The sequence below is a fragment of the Amblyomma mixtum genome, chromosome 1 (genome assembly GCF_055824585.1).
Source record: "Amblyomma mixtum isolate Tamu chromosome 1, ASM5582458v1, whole genome shotgun sequence".
In the NCBI taxonomy this organism is placed as follows: domain Eukaryota; kingdom Metazoa; phylum Arthropoda; class Arachnida; order Ixodida; family Ixodidae; genus Amblyomma; species Amblyomma mixtum.
Window position 1 is genome coordinate 278,856,706 of NC_143012.1, and position 17,138 is coordinate 278,873,843.

Here is a 17,138-nt window from a genome sequence, read left to right on the forward strand (position 1 = left end):
CGACGCTCGCGGCGACGCAGCGGAAACGCGAATGAGAACGCAACGCAGAACAGGACGATTTGCCCGGAGCCAAACGTTTACTGGGTTGTCCCAAATCGCTGGCTGCTGGATGCTTGATCTTCGACCCTTGCCGTCTGGTTTGGTCGTGCGGCTGATGGGGCAAGATGACGACAACAAAGAGCGCAAAATGGAAGGTATTTACCTGACGTCCTTTCGCTGTCGCGGCTCGCTGTTGTCTCAACCCGGCCGCAGCCGGTCCCCGCCGGTCTCGGCCAAAGCCTCATAGAATATTGTCTCGGCGCACTTGCCCGTTGTCACTTTCGGCCAATCAGCGACCGCTTCGGCGGTACCTGGCGGTGCGCACTTGCGGCCGGTTTGGGGAAGAGGGAAGCGCAGCGCTCTAAAGGGGACCATCTAGTTCAAAGCGTCCGCTTTCCCCCGTTTCCAGGGCGCGCCTCAGCGGCCAGGGAAGGATACGGCATTCCAAAATTCCCACACAGTAAACGCTCGGTTCACTGTCATCGACAAGAAATTTCGTTTCTTGTGAACTCTCGCTGTTAGTGCTTCTTCGTGGTTGGAAAAGCATTCGCAAGAGCCAACTCAGCCTGGTTGATAATTGGCTCTGAGTGACTATGAAAATCACGGGAATTCTCAGTCAAGAGACTGACTGGCAGTATGGCCCTGGCAGCAGTCTGGTCGTTTAATACGCTCACGTTCGGTGCTGCTTATAGCCATATACTGTTTCGTGCTCTCAGTTGAATCATTCTCCTTTATGCACCTTTGGGACGCATGCCCGCAGGTTCTGCCATATTTTGCGCTCATCGTTGTCATTGAATATGTTGTTTTCGTGTCTTGCCTACAGCGTCCTATTTTTGTGTTTTCTTCTATGGTCGCTCCTATAAAAGGCAGAGGGGCCAGACGATAGAGATGCAGATAGGCTGTCTTAGGTTTATCGCGCCAGCAACCCGTCGATTCCGGCGCGTTTGCAGCGCCGCCTCGCCGCAGTCGATATGGCATGTTGGTTTGTTGCGCACAGACGGGTTAGCAACGCGCCCTAAGTATCGGCGTTACTCAAGGCGCTTCAACATAGCTAGTCCGCATGACACATGAGCACGAAAGGTCAGATAGCACAGTGAGAATTCTCAAACCTACTATTCCGTGCATCGAAAGCTCCATGGAAGTATGTAAACCGTATAAGTTCTCTGTTCCTTTTTTATGTGTTTCGTTGATTCCTCATTGATTTCAGTATGAAAGGCAGTGCAGTGCTGTACTTGCTGACATTGCAGATGATGTTTGCACAAAAAAAATGTTGTAATCGAAGCGACTGCGCAACATGGGTTGGCCGGACGTAATCTAACTCAACCTTGGAGAAAAAAAAATGACAGCAGACAGTCTGGCGCTATTAAACATTTCCTACTTGTGCGCAGACTTGTGACGTTGTGCGCAGACTATCAACGGCTTTTTGTCTCTCTCTAATAAACCTTGGTATTAAAGGTGCACTGAACAGGAATCTGAACTCGTCTTTTTACCACGGAAACTCGATCTACACGTTCCGAGCATTCGTAGAAACTTCAAATTATTGCCCTGTGCGCCCGATTTTCCTAATATAAATCGAATTACCATCCGGATCCCACCTTTTTTTTTTTTAATTCCCCGCAGACGGTGGGAGGAGTCGACCAACGCGTAGAGTGCCTTTCAGGCAGTCGCGTGGCGGCTGTGCTTTCGCTTTTACTTTGTTTTTTTAGGTTCATGTGAATAAATAGATCTAGTCAGCGACTACATAGCTGCAAATTAGGCCCATGGAAATAAAAATACGCATGGACTCCTTGCTTTCGCCGATCACTACGTATCACTCCGCCAATGGCAGAGCGGCAAGCCGCCGCAGGACTGGTTGGACTGGACGGATGGCTTGCACAGTCATAGCGGTCCCCATGATAGTTGACCAGGGCCACTGCGAAAGCCCATGCGCTTATGCAAATCGTGTATCGCAATCTTGTCTAATGGGCACTGTGAAAGTATATTCGCTGCTCCCCATGGCGCCCATGACGTCACGTACACGCCATCTATGAACAACAGCGAGTCCTTCCCTAAAGCGCCGTGCCAGGACCACAATTCGTTTTTAAGCAGCAGCGGTTGCTTGCGTGCACTGCATGTACACACCTGTGAGGGAAGAAACTTGCGTCCGTGCACCAGCAGGGCCGGGACGGCAATTTACGTACGCCCAAGAATAGCGTCCCACGCGGTGCGTGCCTCTGTCTGCGCTCGCTGGGTGGCGTGGCGTGCGGCACTTCGTCTTCATCACCGGGGTCGCGTGGGCGGAATGGAAACTACGCCGCGCGGTTAAGCACCGGCGTTGGGTGGAATGTTTATTCCTTTTTCCGGCAAAGGCGGCTAGGGGACAGAAAAGCACGCTAGTGGGACGATAATTTGCCGTCTTAAATATGGCTGCACTCTTTACCGCAAAAATATTAGATAGCTCGCTTCATTTCTCCGGAGATAAAAAGCGAGCGATAAAAAATGTATATAAAAAAGCTGTATAGACCCGCCCATGAATCATAATCCCAGAATTTCGCTTGATAATGGGTTGCTGGCAGCGGAACTTTTGACTGTGAAAGTTCGGGCACTTGACGTGCGCAGCCCACTTTCCTGCGCCGCTACTGAAACTAGAGGCGTTCAGCCTGCCCCAATTAAGCAGTGAAAAGTTAGCTGTCGAGAAAAAAAAGAAACTAGTTTTCGGCGTAAGCAGTATTTATCGTTCTCGCGTGCTCGATTACTTAAGAACACTATTTTTCTCAAATTGCAAGCTGCGTGTGGCTGGAGTTTGAATGGTCAACGTATCATTCAAAGCAACACCTTTGGTTATTCCGAGAAGTAAACAACCAGATTGAGAAAACGTTTACGATCAATATTAATGGGAATAAATTTTAGAAACGCGTGCTAATGACACTGTAGCCGAAATCAAGAGGAAGAAATGGGCTTGGGCAGGGCATGTAATGCGAAGGCAAGATAACCGCTGGTCGTTAAGGGTAACTGACTAGTCTCCAAGGATTTAGGTGAGCTGATGAGATTAAGAAGTTTGCGGGGATACGGTAGCCGCACGTGGCACAGGAGTAGGTTAATTGGCGAGATATGGAAGAGGTCTTTGCCCTGCAGTGGGCGTAGTCATAACGACAATGATGATTACAGTGGAGATAGTGATTATGATGATTATAGATGTGGGTGCTACGCGAACAAGACTTCTCCAGCCGTTGCTGGAGGAGCTACGCATATTCTTCCGCCAAGTTTTCAACAGTAGTGATCGTTTTTCTTTCAGCACCTATTATCCGAAAGACTTGTACAAATGGTCAGAGATGAGGAAGCAACTTTGTTCTTTTGAGGCTGGAGAAGCGTCTAGCCAGGAACATAGAATATGAATTTTATCCTCAGGTATAAGCAAAACGGAAACGCTCCTCAACTGTTCACCCTCTTCTGGTTTTGAGAAGTGACAGTAACAGCTGCATGCACCTCCCGTGCGTTTGCAAACATACACTGCCAACGTGGTCGCTTAGTTAAGAAGGTAGGTTATCCATGATATCTGGATGAGCTCGAAAGAAGCGGAATAACTAGTAGACGAAGAATAAAAGACAGACAACAATTAAAAAAAATTGATGGGGCACTTTGGCTCTCTAAAGTGCTGCAAGGCGAAAGCCTTTCCTGGCGCACTGTTTGGCATCTACAGCGAGACTGTTCGTGTTGTACTAGTGCTTTATTTGACTACACACTTTGACTACACATTGCAGCTACACACTTTAACTGCCGACCTTGACTGCTTCTTTAGCACGACTCTCTCTCTCTCTCTCTCTCTCTCTCTCTCTCTCTCTCTCTCTCTCTCTGCGTCGATGAGTTCGGTTGTATCCATGGCTCTGTTCGCAGTAATGAAGTATGTAATGTGGTCACCCACGGACTTCGAATCCGCGCACTCTGACGTCATAACGATTTCGACCAACCGAAAAGCGTGACACCTCTGCTGACAACCTTCTGTCGACAACGATGAGGCATTTAAAGGTTTTCGCCTTAATAGAATAGACGGTGTAGCAGGCGGTGGCCTCCGCGTGACACCAGCGGCGTCGCCAGTAGCCGCCTGCTTTCCAGAGTCTCGATCGCAGGTGCCGCCAGAAATGGGTGGATGTCTATGGCGCTCGAGGGGAAGATTTTTTTTTTTTTTTGCCTAAAGCACTGTCAGAGTACTGACTGGGCAATCGAAGATAACTATATTGCTGTTTTATGCACAAGGCAGGCGGTGCAGCGTGAGCTAGCAATTCTCTTTGCAGGCCAACTCGGAAACGCCTTAAAAACGCGCAAACAAGTATTTCAAGCACAGGTGACTGCAGCTCCGCCACAGCTTCGCTGGAGCCAGTGGTGGGGACAGGAGCCCAGTGTGTAATCCAGTAATGCTGCAGTTAGGCCTAATTGGTTCATATTTAACTTTATTAGTGCGTTACTCAAGGGAACGAACAATGCTGGGCGCAAGAACGGCACACACACACGGCGCAATCCAGGCCGCGCGCTACGGCCTCTTTTAGTACACTGCCATCATCATCACAGCCTAACTACGCACACTGCAGTGCAAAGGTCGCTCCCATGTCTTTCCAATTAACCCTCTCATTTGCCAGCTGCATCCGCCGTATCACCGCAAACTTCCTAATCCGGCCACCTAACTTTCTGCCGCCCCTTTGCTATCCTTGCCTTTTCTTGGAATCCACTCCGTTACCCTTAATGACCAGTGGTTATCTTGCCTTCGCATTACATGTCCTAACCAAGCCCATTTCTTCCTCTTGATTTTGACTAGGATGTCATTAACACGTGTTTAATGACATTCTAGCTTGCTGCGTTGTCCTTAACTTAAGCTGGACCCTCTTTATTAGCCTCCACGTTTTTGCCCCGTAGGTGAGTACCGGTAAGATACAGCTGTTGTATACTTTTCTCTTGAGGGATATTGTCGAAATGCCATTCATGATCTGAGAGATCCCATATGCGCTCCATCCCATTCTTATTCTTCTAGTTATTTCCCTCTCACATTTTTCCCCGACAAAATGTAGTGGTTTTTGTGTGAGAAGTCGCTGGGATTATTTCTGCCTGAGTTACACCCTGTAGTTCGCATTTTAGTCTTTTTTCCCCGTCATCTCTGTGCATTGGAAGGTCAAAGAGGGTGGTTTAAAGGCACACTTTGCACTTGGCTTTCGTTGACTGCGCCGAATAACATCCATTCATATGACTGTCCTAGATATTACATGTATGGTTTAACATGCAGCCGGCTGCAGAAATTATGTCCAACGGGCTCGTGTTGTGCTCGACATGTCATGCGACAGACAGAAACGTTGTATTCTAGGAGAAAGGCTGTGTTATCGACACTACTTGCGTTTTAATTGCGCAACAAAACTCCGCCACACTGCCCTCCGCAGCGTTGTCGTTTGAGAAAAAGCACCCCACACAGGCGCGCGCATACACGCAATGACGCAAATAAAACCTATCTAAATAACCCAAGCATCCTGCAATTAGGTATCCGCAGTCGCGATGTGGCATAAAAGATTTCAAGTTATAGCAAACACCCACTCTTCCATTCCCAATATATGTACTATCGAGGACAAAAGTGGCACACTCCACGCGGCGGGAGCCGAAGCAACGGAAAACTGCGGCATTTTGGCGATCTAAAGCACGAAACATTGAAACGAGCCAAGCGACATGCCTGGTGATAATAAAGGTCACGCATTGGCTGTCTCGATCCCGGATGCCGCCTGTAGATGGCGTTGCAAAGCAGTTTTCCGTTGCTCCGGCTCCCGCCGCGTGGAGTATACCACTTTTGTCCCGATAGTACATTGACATCGCCGCTCTTATCATATATAACTCTGAATACTGCAACAGCACGCATGAAACAAATTACTGCAAGCGAATTAAAAGGCAAAAGGTGAAGCCTTAAAAGTGGAGCACAAAATTACCAGGAGCACTCGGATTTTGCAGGATCTAGGACGACGTCGCACTGAATAACTACAAGCGAGCGATTCACTGGTGCGAACTAAGGAGGAAATTATGAGATCGGACGTCACCGCGGCCTGGCTCGACCTCTCTTCATGACTTGAGAAGACAGCACGAGTATATAAATTGACCCGCCCGTGAGGACTAGTCTGGGAGGGAGGTTGAGGGTGGAGGGCGTTCTTCGAGCTTTCTTGTAACAACCACCGTCTCCTAATATCGGCCGGCATAAAAACGCTCGCGGTGTTGGGCGAGCGAACGCTCCCGCAAGTGCCCAACCTTCCGTTCCCTATATAGCCTAGCTCCTGTGAGCTGCTTCTCCCGCAGCACTCCAACTGGGCGGTCGAGTGCGGCCTTCCATTAGCGGTCTGACGACGCCGCAGTGCTTGCATCCCGCAGAGAGGAACGTGGTCAGTCTGGGCGATCAAGCGACTCCCCGGGCTGGCCAGTCGAGGCGAACCTGCTACAGCTGCGCGACCTCATAAGAGCGGGGCCTGCGCTCGCGCCCGGGGCCCCGCTTCCGGTCTTAACGTGCTCTGTTTCTAAGGGCCTACTCTGCAGCGGCTTCTTTGGCTCCCTGGAAGGAGATCAGACGGCGTGCAGACGCCTCCTTGCCAGAACGATCCGTGTAGACCATCGATCACGGAGTCCACTCTGCTTGCCCAGTGGAGTGCGCATGCACAGAGAGTGTGCGTCAACTCGCCCTGTGCCTTTTGTATGCGTCAGGCCAATCAGGGCTTAAGAGTACCTTTCTGGTATTGCACCCACGTCACTGCACGTATGATCATAGCAGTCCGTCAAACTGCGCGAAACCACTGTCTATGTTGTTTCCGTGAGCCAGTTATTACTTTTTCCAATTTCATTTTCCGGTTTCATTCCACCACGCTTAATAAAGGCGGACAGTCGCCTAGTTCACGATCAATAAGTGCTTCCAAAACTTCTAATTCGAGCTATTCCTGAAAGCTCCTGGAGCTATGCTGAAACACCTGTACGTCGTTAATTACTAATAAACAAATTACTTCTCGAAATTTATTCCTCGCACTTTTATGTCATCTATGCCAGTAAGCCTTATTCCAGAGTAAGCAAGAGGGTTCGAGAGTAAGCCTAATTTGCCTTTCTCATGCTGACCATTACATAGTGCGCGTGGACTAAAGCTCTTACATTGTCAGTTGTCATAATGAAATCCTCGAAAGAGGCTGGGGGGAACTTTCCTTTGTTTTGCTGAGTGCCTTGATGCGCTTTTAGGTGGTACAGATGTCATGACTTGTTTCCTTTCTAACAAAACATGCTCGTTCACGCCTCGTCATATTCGTCTTGATTACATGTACTGAAGACTTTATTTTTCCCAAACATTTTATTCGAACAGTGTGCCTGAAGAAAGTAAGGTATAGTCAGGTGACATTCTTCTTACACTCAGTGTTTGCAAAACTCTGGCGATGTCTTAGTAAATTCGTCCATGGTAAAATGTGGTCTTTGAGTCGTAGTGCAAGACAGCTGCATTAAAAAAAAAAGGCGAAAAAAAGCCAGTACTTAGATGCTCCCCAACGCCTCCCAATGTCGCTGCCTCGACCTTGCTCTCACCTCAGTGAGGTCCTGTATAGTTCTGCGTATCCGCAATTTCCAAAGGCAAGCCCGTGGAGTTTCTGCTGTCTTAGGCGATGCGAATGAGACACTTTTCTGAGTACCCCATTCAAACAATCAGGCTGATGTTGCTTTCCTGGTAGTCGACAACCATCGATTCTGAAGAATTTCTAGCGGAGCTGCACACTCTCAGCACTGAGTGAGGCACTTGCTCTCTTGCTTGCTTGGAAATGAACCTCGTGTTCTTCGTGTAGTGAACTATTTCCAAGTTGGGTAGCATAGCAAAGGAATATTTAATAAGACAATCCAGACAACTCGAGAGCCTACATTCTTAGGACACAAATATAATCGGCGACCATTTTGATTTTGGGAGCAGTATCTGCACTGATAATGTTAGTTGGTAACGACACACTTGGAAGAACTTAAGGTAAGCGCCACAGACGTGGAGCTCTCCGTATGACTCTTTTAGATGGAGAGCCACAAAAATTTGAGGGGGAACCTAAGCTCCACTTTGTAGGGTATGGCGCGACAGAGTTAATTGGTCCCTTCAGTGGCCTGGTGCTTTCTTTGCGTATCACTTCGCAGACAAGCATTTCACTGTCACCTAACGGTTAACTAACAATTGAGAATACAATGAGATAGCATTAAAGATCCCTCCCCCGCAAATACTTCTTTTCAATCGCCTAGTTTCTACCTACATGCCCATACATGCGGAATTCGTCGTTCTCTAATTTACATTCATAGATCGCGGGGAGACGACATACAACTCCTGGCGCAGTGGTGCAGAGGTTAATCGAAACGCCACTGCACCGACTGGGGGCAAAGTACAGCAACCGGTGGTGCTTGTGAGTGAGACCAAGGTTTGATGACGTCACAACAAGTCACGTGACCTAAATGGCAGGTGAAACATCGGTTTTTACTCTCACAACGCCTACGACGCCGATTTTCAGCAGAATGGGAGCCTTAATGCGGTCGTGTTTATAATTGGAACTGTAGTCTCAAACTCTCTGTCGTAACACGTCTCTGTTCCAACAAAACTGAGCCTGGGCTTACGTCTGCCTGCGTCGAGACTATCTCTAATTTAATAAACGCCGTTTTTTTGCTTAAGACTAGCTAATTCTCTCTTCTTGGGCGTACAATGCAGACGCAGAATAACAGGTTCAAGGAATTACCACAGGGTAAGCGTTACTTTTACGTGACATCTGCAGCGACGCATGTCTCGTCTGCGAATGTAAATCCTTGCTTTCTTTCACGGCTGGATAGGCGTGTTCTGTCCGGAAGGAGCTTTGCAGTGCAGTACACCTTCTCAGCGGTAGGCCACTGCACTCTGAGCTTCGCGAGAGTCCACCATTATTGCTTCCCGTGACCGGATGCGGCCAGCGTTCGCCAGATTATCGAGGTCAAGAGTCGGGTGAACTTCGGTTCACACAAAACTCTCCACGATAGTTGAGACAATAAAAAAGCCTAGTCGATGCGCGCGCATGTCAGGCCAGAAATAGTGATTATTTAGCGATGACCCCTCTAGTGCTGCCAGGTGGCAGGGCATGAAGCGTTTCACGCCAGTTTAACTTACAAGGACGCGCAGCACATCACACTGGCACAACACTGCGACTTTCGAGCAGCAACGAACTTCAAAATATGTGTGAAAAAGCGTCGTGAAAAGCAAACAAAGCTGGAAGTAGGAAGTAGGCGAAGTAGGAAGCTGCCACATCGAGGCAGACTGGAATCTTCGGTCATCGCATGTGTCCGAGCCACCCAGCGGCGGATATGAGGCAAGCGCATCACGTCGCCCACGCAGCGTCCACACCGCCGCCACAGTGAAGTGGGAAAGTGCCTCGGGGAGTGTGGCCGAAGCAGTTCGCTCTCGCCCGTCCTCATTTCTCGCTCCCTAATCTCGGCTTCACAGGAAAAGGCGGTGTTTGCACCCAGAGAGAAGCGATCAACTTCCCTTGTCCCCGTTTCCTTTCACTTTCTTCCTTACTCTTTCAATCGCCTTTGCCACGCCGATGCCAGACCGTTTCCAGCGAGAAACGCCTTGGAACTCATAATCTCGCCTTTGATCTCAAAGGAATTGTGCTGCCGGTGTCGCATTTCCTTGAGGATCACTTCTATTGTGTGCCACTCTGAGGGCATTAAGAGATAGGAAAAATAAAAAGAAATAATCAGGTGAAACATCGAATAATGTTCGAGGCGTTCATAGTAGAGATTACTATACAATTCACATTAGCTCCATCTTTACAGCACAATAGTCAGTGAGGTTGGTAGGAAATTTTTTTCTAAGCTCTTTTACTTTTTCTGACGCTGTTGAAAGAACAGAGAAAGGGCTAGAAAGAGAGAGGAGTAGAAAGAAAGTGTGCCTCTAGAGTTAAGTAGGTGTTCGAATCCTTAAGCATGGCATTCCCCCCTTGAAGGACAATATAAAAGACTTATAACGGTCCCATTCCTGCCATTTCCCTCTCGCTTGCTAAGATGGACATAACTAACTCTAGTACTAACAAAATTGTACCTTGAAACTGTGTTGGTCATATAAGCGCATCTCGGACAGGATGTCTCAACGGCAGTGCTGCCGTGCTTGTATGCCGCCCGATAACTTGTTCAGAAAAGTAGTTACACTTTCCCTACTTTAATTGCTAACGCCTGATTGTGCGGGGCAAACTTGCGGCTTGACTGATGCAGTTCTCCTGCACCCAGTAAGTAAATTTTCGATGTAAGCAAATGCTCGATGGTAGCTGCTAGTCGACAAATTAATTAACGGTAAAGAGCTTAATAAGGTGGTGCATGAAGTTCCGCTTGCAATAAATATTGCTTACATGGCTTCCTTCTTAGCAGAGACCGTGTGCAATGCTTGTTCACGAAGACTGCGGCGCAGTGCTTGAGTCCTCCCGCTTCCTCCCTTTAAATGTATACCCCCTGCACACACGCGTGCCCAAGAAGAAAATATCAACGAGAACACTGCGAAAATTGAATGCATTGGATATGTGGCTTCTGAAATAAACTGCCGACAAGCTTACGGAGCCTGTGCTTTGTTTACGTGAAAGAATTATGCAGGTGTACTGTCGCGCTCAGTATTAGCTGCAACACACGAGGTGGGATAGGAGCTTTCAAAAAACCAAGTGCACTGATTGTTTGTGCAAGTTGGTTTTTCTGTGTTAAGGCGCATTGATTTACTATAAGGCGGGAACCTCAGTTGGTTCACTTTAAACGCGTTACAAGTCATATTGAGCTCGATGGACCGCTAAGCCTGCAATGATATTGGGAATACTAAAATGCTTTATAGTGCTACGAAAAAAAAAATCATTAGCGATAATTATCTTGATCGCACTTTCTGCGGTACAAGAAGCAACACACAAAGCGATTGGTATAGACAAGCCACTGAATGACATGCGAGTATTTCGTACCTCAGTTTCGCACCGTTGTATCAGCTGTTTATTAAAATAATTTTGTTCTTGTTTAAACAGGTATATGCCGTAGGTTCTGAACATTAAGACTGCATCACATGTAAATTTTCGTATGTTAACTACAATGTCCATAATAATTCAGTTTGTAATTAAATTGCCCGTTTACGCTGAAGTACCTTTATTGAACTGTTCATGGTCAGTTACCATGGAGGGATTAATTAATACCTCTTATCGATAACAACTGAAAAAAAAAATGATGCGGCTTATATGACTAAAGAAAATATATGTCATGTTGTTCTTACCCCGATTCGACATGGAAAAAAAAATCACCACTATCAAGATATACGTCACCACAAATAAAGCTCTCCGAAGGATGTAGTACAGTTTTGGCGTATAAGAGGGATCATACAATTATATAGATATGGTGCATATAACAGACAAAAACCGTTTCTAAGGACCCTCACTGCTGAGGCAGCAGATTCTTTTTGAAATGGTTGAACTGTTCTTTTTTTTAAATAAACGAGAAGCATTTACTAGTAGCGGAATCTCTGAGCGTAGATTTAACCTATTTACGCTACAGCTACAGCAGGGCCACATTTCATGAATTAGATATGACGATGTCAAAATAGTTAAAAATAATTTACTCCAATCTTTAAGAAATCTGCGCAGTGTGCTGAATTGCCGCGTTACTGCAAGTACGAGAAAGTCACTCCGATGTCTAAGGTAGAGAGTCAATAACTTCTTGCGTCGTATAGGCCCATTACACTACTTTGCACATGCGCCAAGGTGCTTGAACGTATCATATCTAAACGCATTTCATTCTCATTGAATAGCCTCACATTATCAACACCGGGCTACATGCGTTTCAGCCATGGGTATTCATTGTGAAGCAACGACTAAAACAGTCCACGACCTAGTACATTACTTAGACAACCACAGCCGATTTGACATTAAAGGTTGTACTGACACTGAAAATTGGGCTTCGAAAAAGCATTTTTCGCGTTTCCACCATAAGCGACTTCTTAAATTAAAGCTAACACTCCATAGTGCCGCAAAGTTTTAATCCCACAATAAATAATCTTCCACTGGTACAGATGAGTGAATTTAAATATCTTGGAGTCACCCCTACAAATCGCCTTTCATGGTCCGATCACATTAACAACATTTGCTTGTCTGGTTCTAGAAGTTTTGGTCTTCTAAAACACAAATTGAAACACGCCCCGTCTGAACTTAAACAGCTTGCCTTCAACACCCTAATTCGTCCGAAACTTGAGTGTGATACTGTGGCATGAGATCTGTTCCTAAAAAAAGCATATAAGAGACTTTAAATGGACCAAAGAAAAGCCGTCCGTTTCATCCTTAACGCTTATCATAACTTCATCTCGTCATAACTTCATCTCGCCATCCTTTCTGTTGTTTATGAACAACATATCCACTTTAGAAACATGGAGAACACTTGCAAAACTTAAATTTCTGTACTCTCTATACTTCAGCCAATTTAATATTAATCCTGCTCGCAATTCTACCTTGCCGATCAATGCGACAGACACGCAATAGCCACAACCATAACCTTACCCTATACACTGCACGCACCAATACAACCATAACCTTACCCTATACATTGCACGCACCAATACAACCATAACCTTACCCCAACACATTGCACGCATCAATACATTCAAAAACTCATTTTTTCCACAAACAATCACAGCATGGAATTCACTGCCAGCAAATGTCTTTTCGACTCATGATGCAGCTGCTTTTGAAAAAAGTAGTTTACCTTATGTGTCAAGTTAGTGCTATCAAGAGACCCGGTTTCTTTCCATCGTATGTTTCCTCGGAATGCCAGATTTGCGTAGTGTTTAATTGTATTTTGTTTTTTGAGTGTTGACCCCCTGCTTTGTCTGCATGACTGCAGTATGTGTAAATAAATAATAAATAAAAGAACTACACCACACTCTTTGATGGAATCATATCTTTGCCTTTGACACCAGACCATCAGCATCGACGACGTACAGCCTTCGTCAAAAGTGAAGAGCTTAAGGAGCCTGCTTCTAAGCAGGCCCCCAGCTACCCCTTAGGTAGCGCTTGCCGCATCCGTTGCAGTTCTAACTTGCGGAGGAGTGAGTGCGAGAGTTCCTTTCCGCTTTGAGATACGTGGAACGCTGTTGGTGCGTAAAGAGCAACAGAGCATGTCTGAGAAGCATTTGTCAGCTCACCAATGCTTTGTACGAGGTGGGCATTGGGTGTAAAATAAATAAGGCTCCAAAGCTAGCCAGCCACCCTCAGTCACAGCTAACCTGGAACCTTAACGATCAACCGTTTCCCAATAAATAATCCTCCAAAAAAAGCAGATGAGGTCACACAGACAGTGTTCCAAAATGATCTGAGCGCTGCGGAAAGGCTGTCGGAGTAGTTCGAAAGCAGAGGGCCCGGAGTCAAGGGATATCACCACTGATGCCAACAGTACGTATACTTTCTTCACCGTGTTGCGTACCGGTGTCATTCGGTGCACGTTCGGTGGTAACCAGCTGTAATGACCAGACATCCTCCTCCCATGAAATGCAGCACCAACTGGCGTAATACCAGAAGAGCCAGACTCCGAACATCCGCCCATTTTCTCCGTCTTCTTTTCAGAAGACCGATGTTCCAGGGGAATGTAACGCGCCCCAGCAGAACCGTGCAGTGTAACCAGACCAGAGGCGCGGCTAGTTTCTAACTGCGAAAAAAAAAATAATTTCGTCCCTTTTATCAGCTCGGCGCCTAGCATTGCCCTTTTCTAAGTTAGGTGGGATCTTTTCTGTGCTGGCATACTATGCCTAAAATACGACAGAAGCGCCATAATTAAAATTTTCTGTCTGCAGTCGTTTACTAATAATGACCACTATCTTCTGCTGCCCTTGTTTTTGAACATCTTCTGTTCCTTCGTTTCTTATCAGTAAGACTCTAGGTATGACTGATTTAAAGAAAAAGAGTTCGAAGTCAAGGGCCAGATTCTTTGCTGCTGCCACAAGGAGTGTGAGAAGACAATAATGAGGTCATGCACCTAGTCTAAATTTGCATCCCCCCCCCCCCCTCGAAAAAAATAGGGAGTTTGCGTCCCTCTCATATAGCTGGCAAGTAACCATTAACTGCACTCTATTAAGTGCACCTTTCGTATTGTTTCAACATACAGGGTGTTTCACCTAAGACTTTCTGCAATTTTTAAAAATAAGCTATTTGAATTAGATGCGCGCTTTTTCTGGCATAGCATTGTCAGTGGTGTAGTACATCATAATTCAACTAATACGTGCTAACTAGCAGACTTTTTAACCAATATTTAATAGTTAACTTTTAAACTATTACCATTGGGCTTCTTAATTATTGAGAGGCATGCAGCCCACCGTAAGTAATGTCCATATCCGTTTTTAGAATTTCGAGAACGCGATTATCCTCGGCGCTGTGGCCCAACAAATTTCGCCTACATCGCGCCAAAATACATGCGGTATGAGAAGCTTGCAGGCAAAGCAACCTCTCCAGTGAACCTAACTCGTCGAAATAGCCAAAATTTGTTGGGCCACAGCGCCGAGGATAATCGCGTTCTCGAAATTCTAAAAACGGATATGGACATTACTTACCGTGGGCTGCATGCCTCTCAATAATTAAGGAACCCAACGGTAATAGTTTAAAAGTTAACTATTAAATATTGGTTAACAAGCCTGCTAGCTAGCACGTCTTAGTTGAATTATGATGTACTAAACTACTGACAATGCTATGCCAGAAAAACCGCGCATCGAATTCAAATAGCTTATTTTTAAAAATTGCAGAAAGTCTTAGGTGAAACACCCTGTATATATTGCACCGGCAACTCGAATGGGACACGCACACAGCACTCTTGAAGGCAGCTAAATGTAATGCTTCTTGTTATCCTATCGTCACTTGAATTTTTTTAGCAAAACGATAATTTTTGCATAATTTCTGCACTTATCTTTTTACTGTGTGGTTATATCATGAGCCATTCGAATGAATGGCCTTCGGGCGCTGCAGCTCAAGACCACGTTCCCGCGTGCGCGAGAAAAATGTGACATTTGGTGTGTTCTCAGCAGATATGCTACTGCACGGAACTGTGAGTGCAGGCTGCACACTGTGCGACGCAGAAACCGGAGGTTTCATGGAGTGCACGTAGGCCCCATCAAGATTAATACGGATATAGGGAGTTGGGCAGCGGTCAGCGCCTGCTGCCGGAGCTACACTCCGCTCGACTCCGCTGATCCGCTTTCCCGCAGGGCTTATGTGGACAATACAGAGAAGCCGCCTTGCTTTCGCAATGAGAAGAGCTTTCTCTCGCTATGATTGCAGTTATAGCCATCCCGATAAGAACTGGTTAGCCGCATCTTTTCATTAACTAGGTCAGTTGTGTACTCACGGGCCAACGGTTTTAGCAATTATGAGGACGCGTATATTGATATTGCCATCGACGAGAAGGCACAACGCCAAAAGGACGCGTTTATACCATTTGACTCAGAAAAATGTCAAGGGTAAACACATAAGCCATAACTTTTAGTCCTCTCGTGCATAAAGAATATATCTTACGTGGCAGTAATATAAATGAACGCGTGACTTAAAATAGGTTACAGCTTTGCGAAAGACTGTATGTATTCTCAAGCGACGACCTCAGTCATACTTACGGAAGTGCCAACCTTTCTTTCCGAGGTAACAAAATATAGTCCTTGTATTGTGATCGCAATACAGAATTACCTTGAGGCACCAAAGTTAGCCTCAGAGTGACAATTTGAATCGCTTCGGTAACTGACCTCTAGCTGCTGTAGTTTAAGATGAAAACATTACTTTCATGTTGCATAAGAAAGGCGCATTCAATGGACACAACGCGAATCGTCAAGCATTGTTAATCACTACAAGCCCTTTTCTGGTCTTCGATTTACCCTGGGTTACTTTACAGTTCAAGTAAACTGCCTCTACCCAGTCTAAACGAGTCCTTCTCTCCCCATTCGCTCAATATAGTGAAGCAGATTTCGAAGACATAAGATGGCGCAGGAAAACAACATCTTCTATCCGTCTTATATAGGCAGGGTTCAATGACAACGGAGCGCCGTGCGTACTGGCTCGGATGTGAAGGATGGTGTGCATCTGCTCCTCGCACGTTGTAAAATCCCCGCTTCATCTATTACCCGAAACGAAACAGCAGTGCCTAAGTCGGCATGAAGATCCTGTACAGTGCCGATTATGGTGCTACAGACGGCGCTGTCCACGTCGAGGTGAGCGTCCCGAGTTTGGAAAAAAAAAAGATAGACCGAAAGGATTAAGTAGCACACTGACAGCTCGCCCGTCACAACACGCCAGGCCAGCAACAATCCGTGCAACGTGGCAGAGGCGCGGGAGCGCTCCCATGCTCGAGCTTCCACGTGGAGGCGGGAATCAATATACTGCGTGGGCAGCAGTAGTCTTCTGCCCACGCCGAACCCGCCCCACAAACAGCACCCCATCTCCCTTTCCCCTCTAACGCAACTCCTCCATCACCTCCAAAGTTAACCTGCTGTCTTTTGACTGTCTGCCACGGAACGCCACTAACACCAGCACGCAAATTAAAATGGGGAAGGCTAAGGAGCTTCCGAAATGAACGCCTCCAAAAACAACGACAATAACACTGGGGTTGTCTGCCACAGTAGCAGCAGTATTAGTCCCAAGTAGCAGCAGAAACCACCCCTGGAAGGGCACGCTGTTTAAGTACTAATAACGAGCGTAAATAAAGGCACGCTCTCTTTTTGTCTTGACTCTCTCTCTCTTGCAGCTCCCTGTTTCCCTAAGGTCATCGGCCTCGCCTTGGGGAAAGACGCGCACCCGGTCTCTGAGGGAAGGGGACGCGCGCGCTCCCTGCGTCGTAAAAAGAGGCTGCATCTCCCGTCGGCGCCGGCGGAGGTGGGTTTCGGGGCGCGGATCTTCGAAGCCCGTCGCGGCGTGGGATGCGGCGCCCACGTACGCAAGCTCTCTTCTCTTAGTACGAGTGTGCCTGCTTAGGTGCTGGGAGTCCATTCATGAGTTCCTGCCGCGGGACCGGAGGCATAAGTGTTCAAAGCGGGGCGCTCTTTTCATTCATCACATTGGCTGGAGCTTGCAAGAGAATTTATTTCGTTCTTTTTTAGCTCTCCTTAT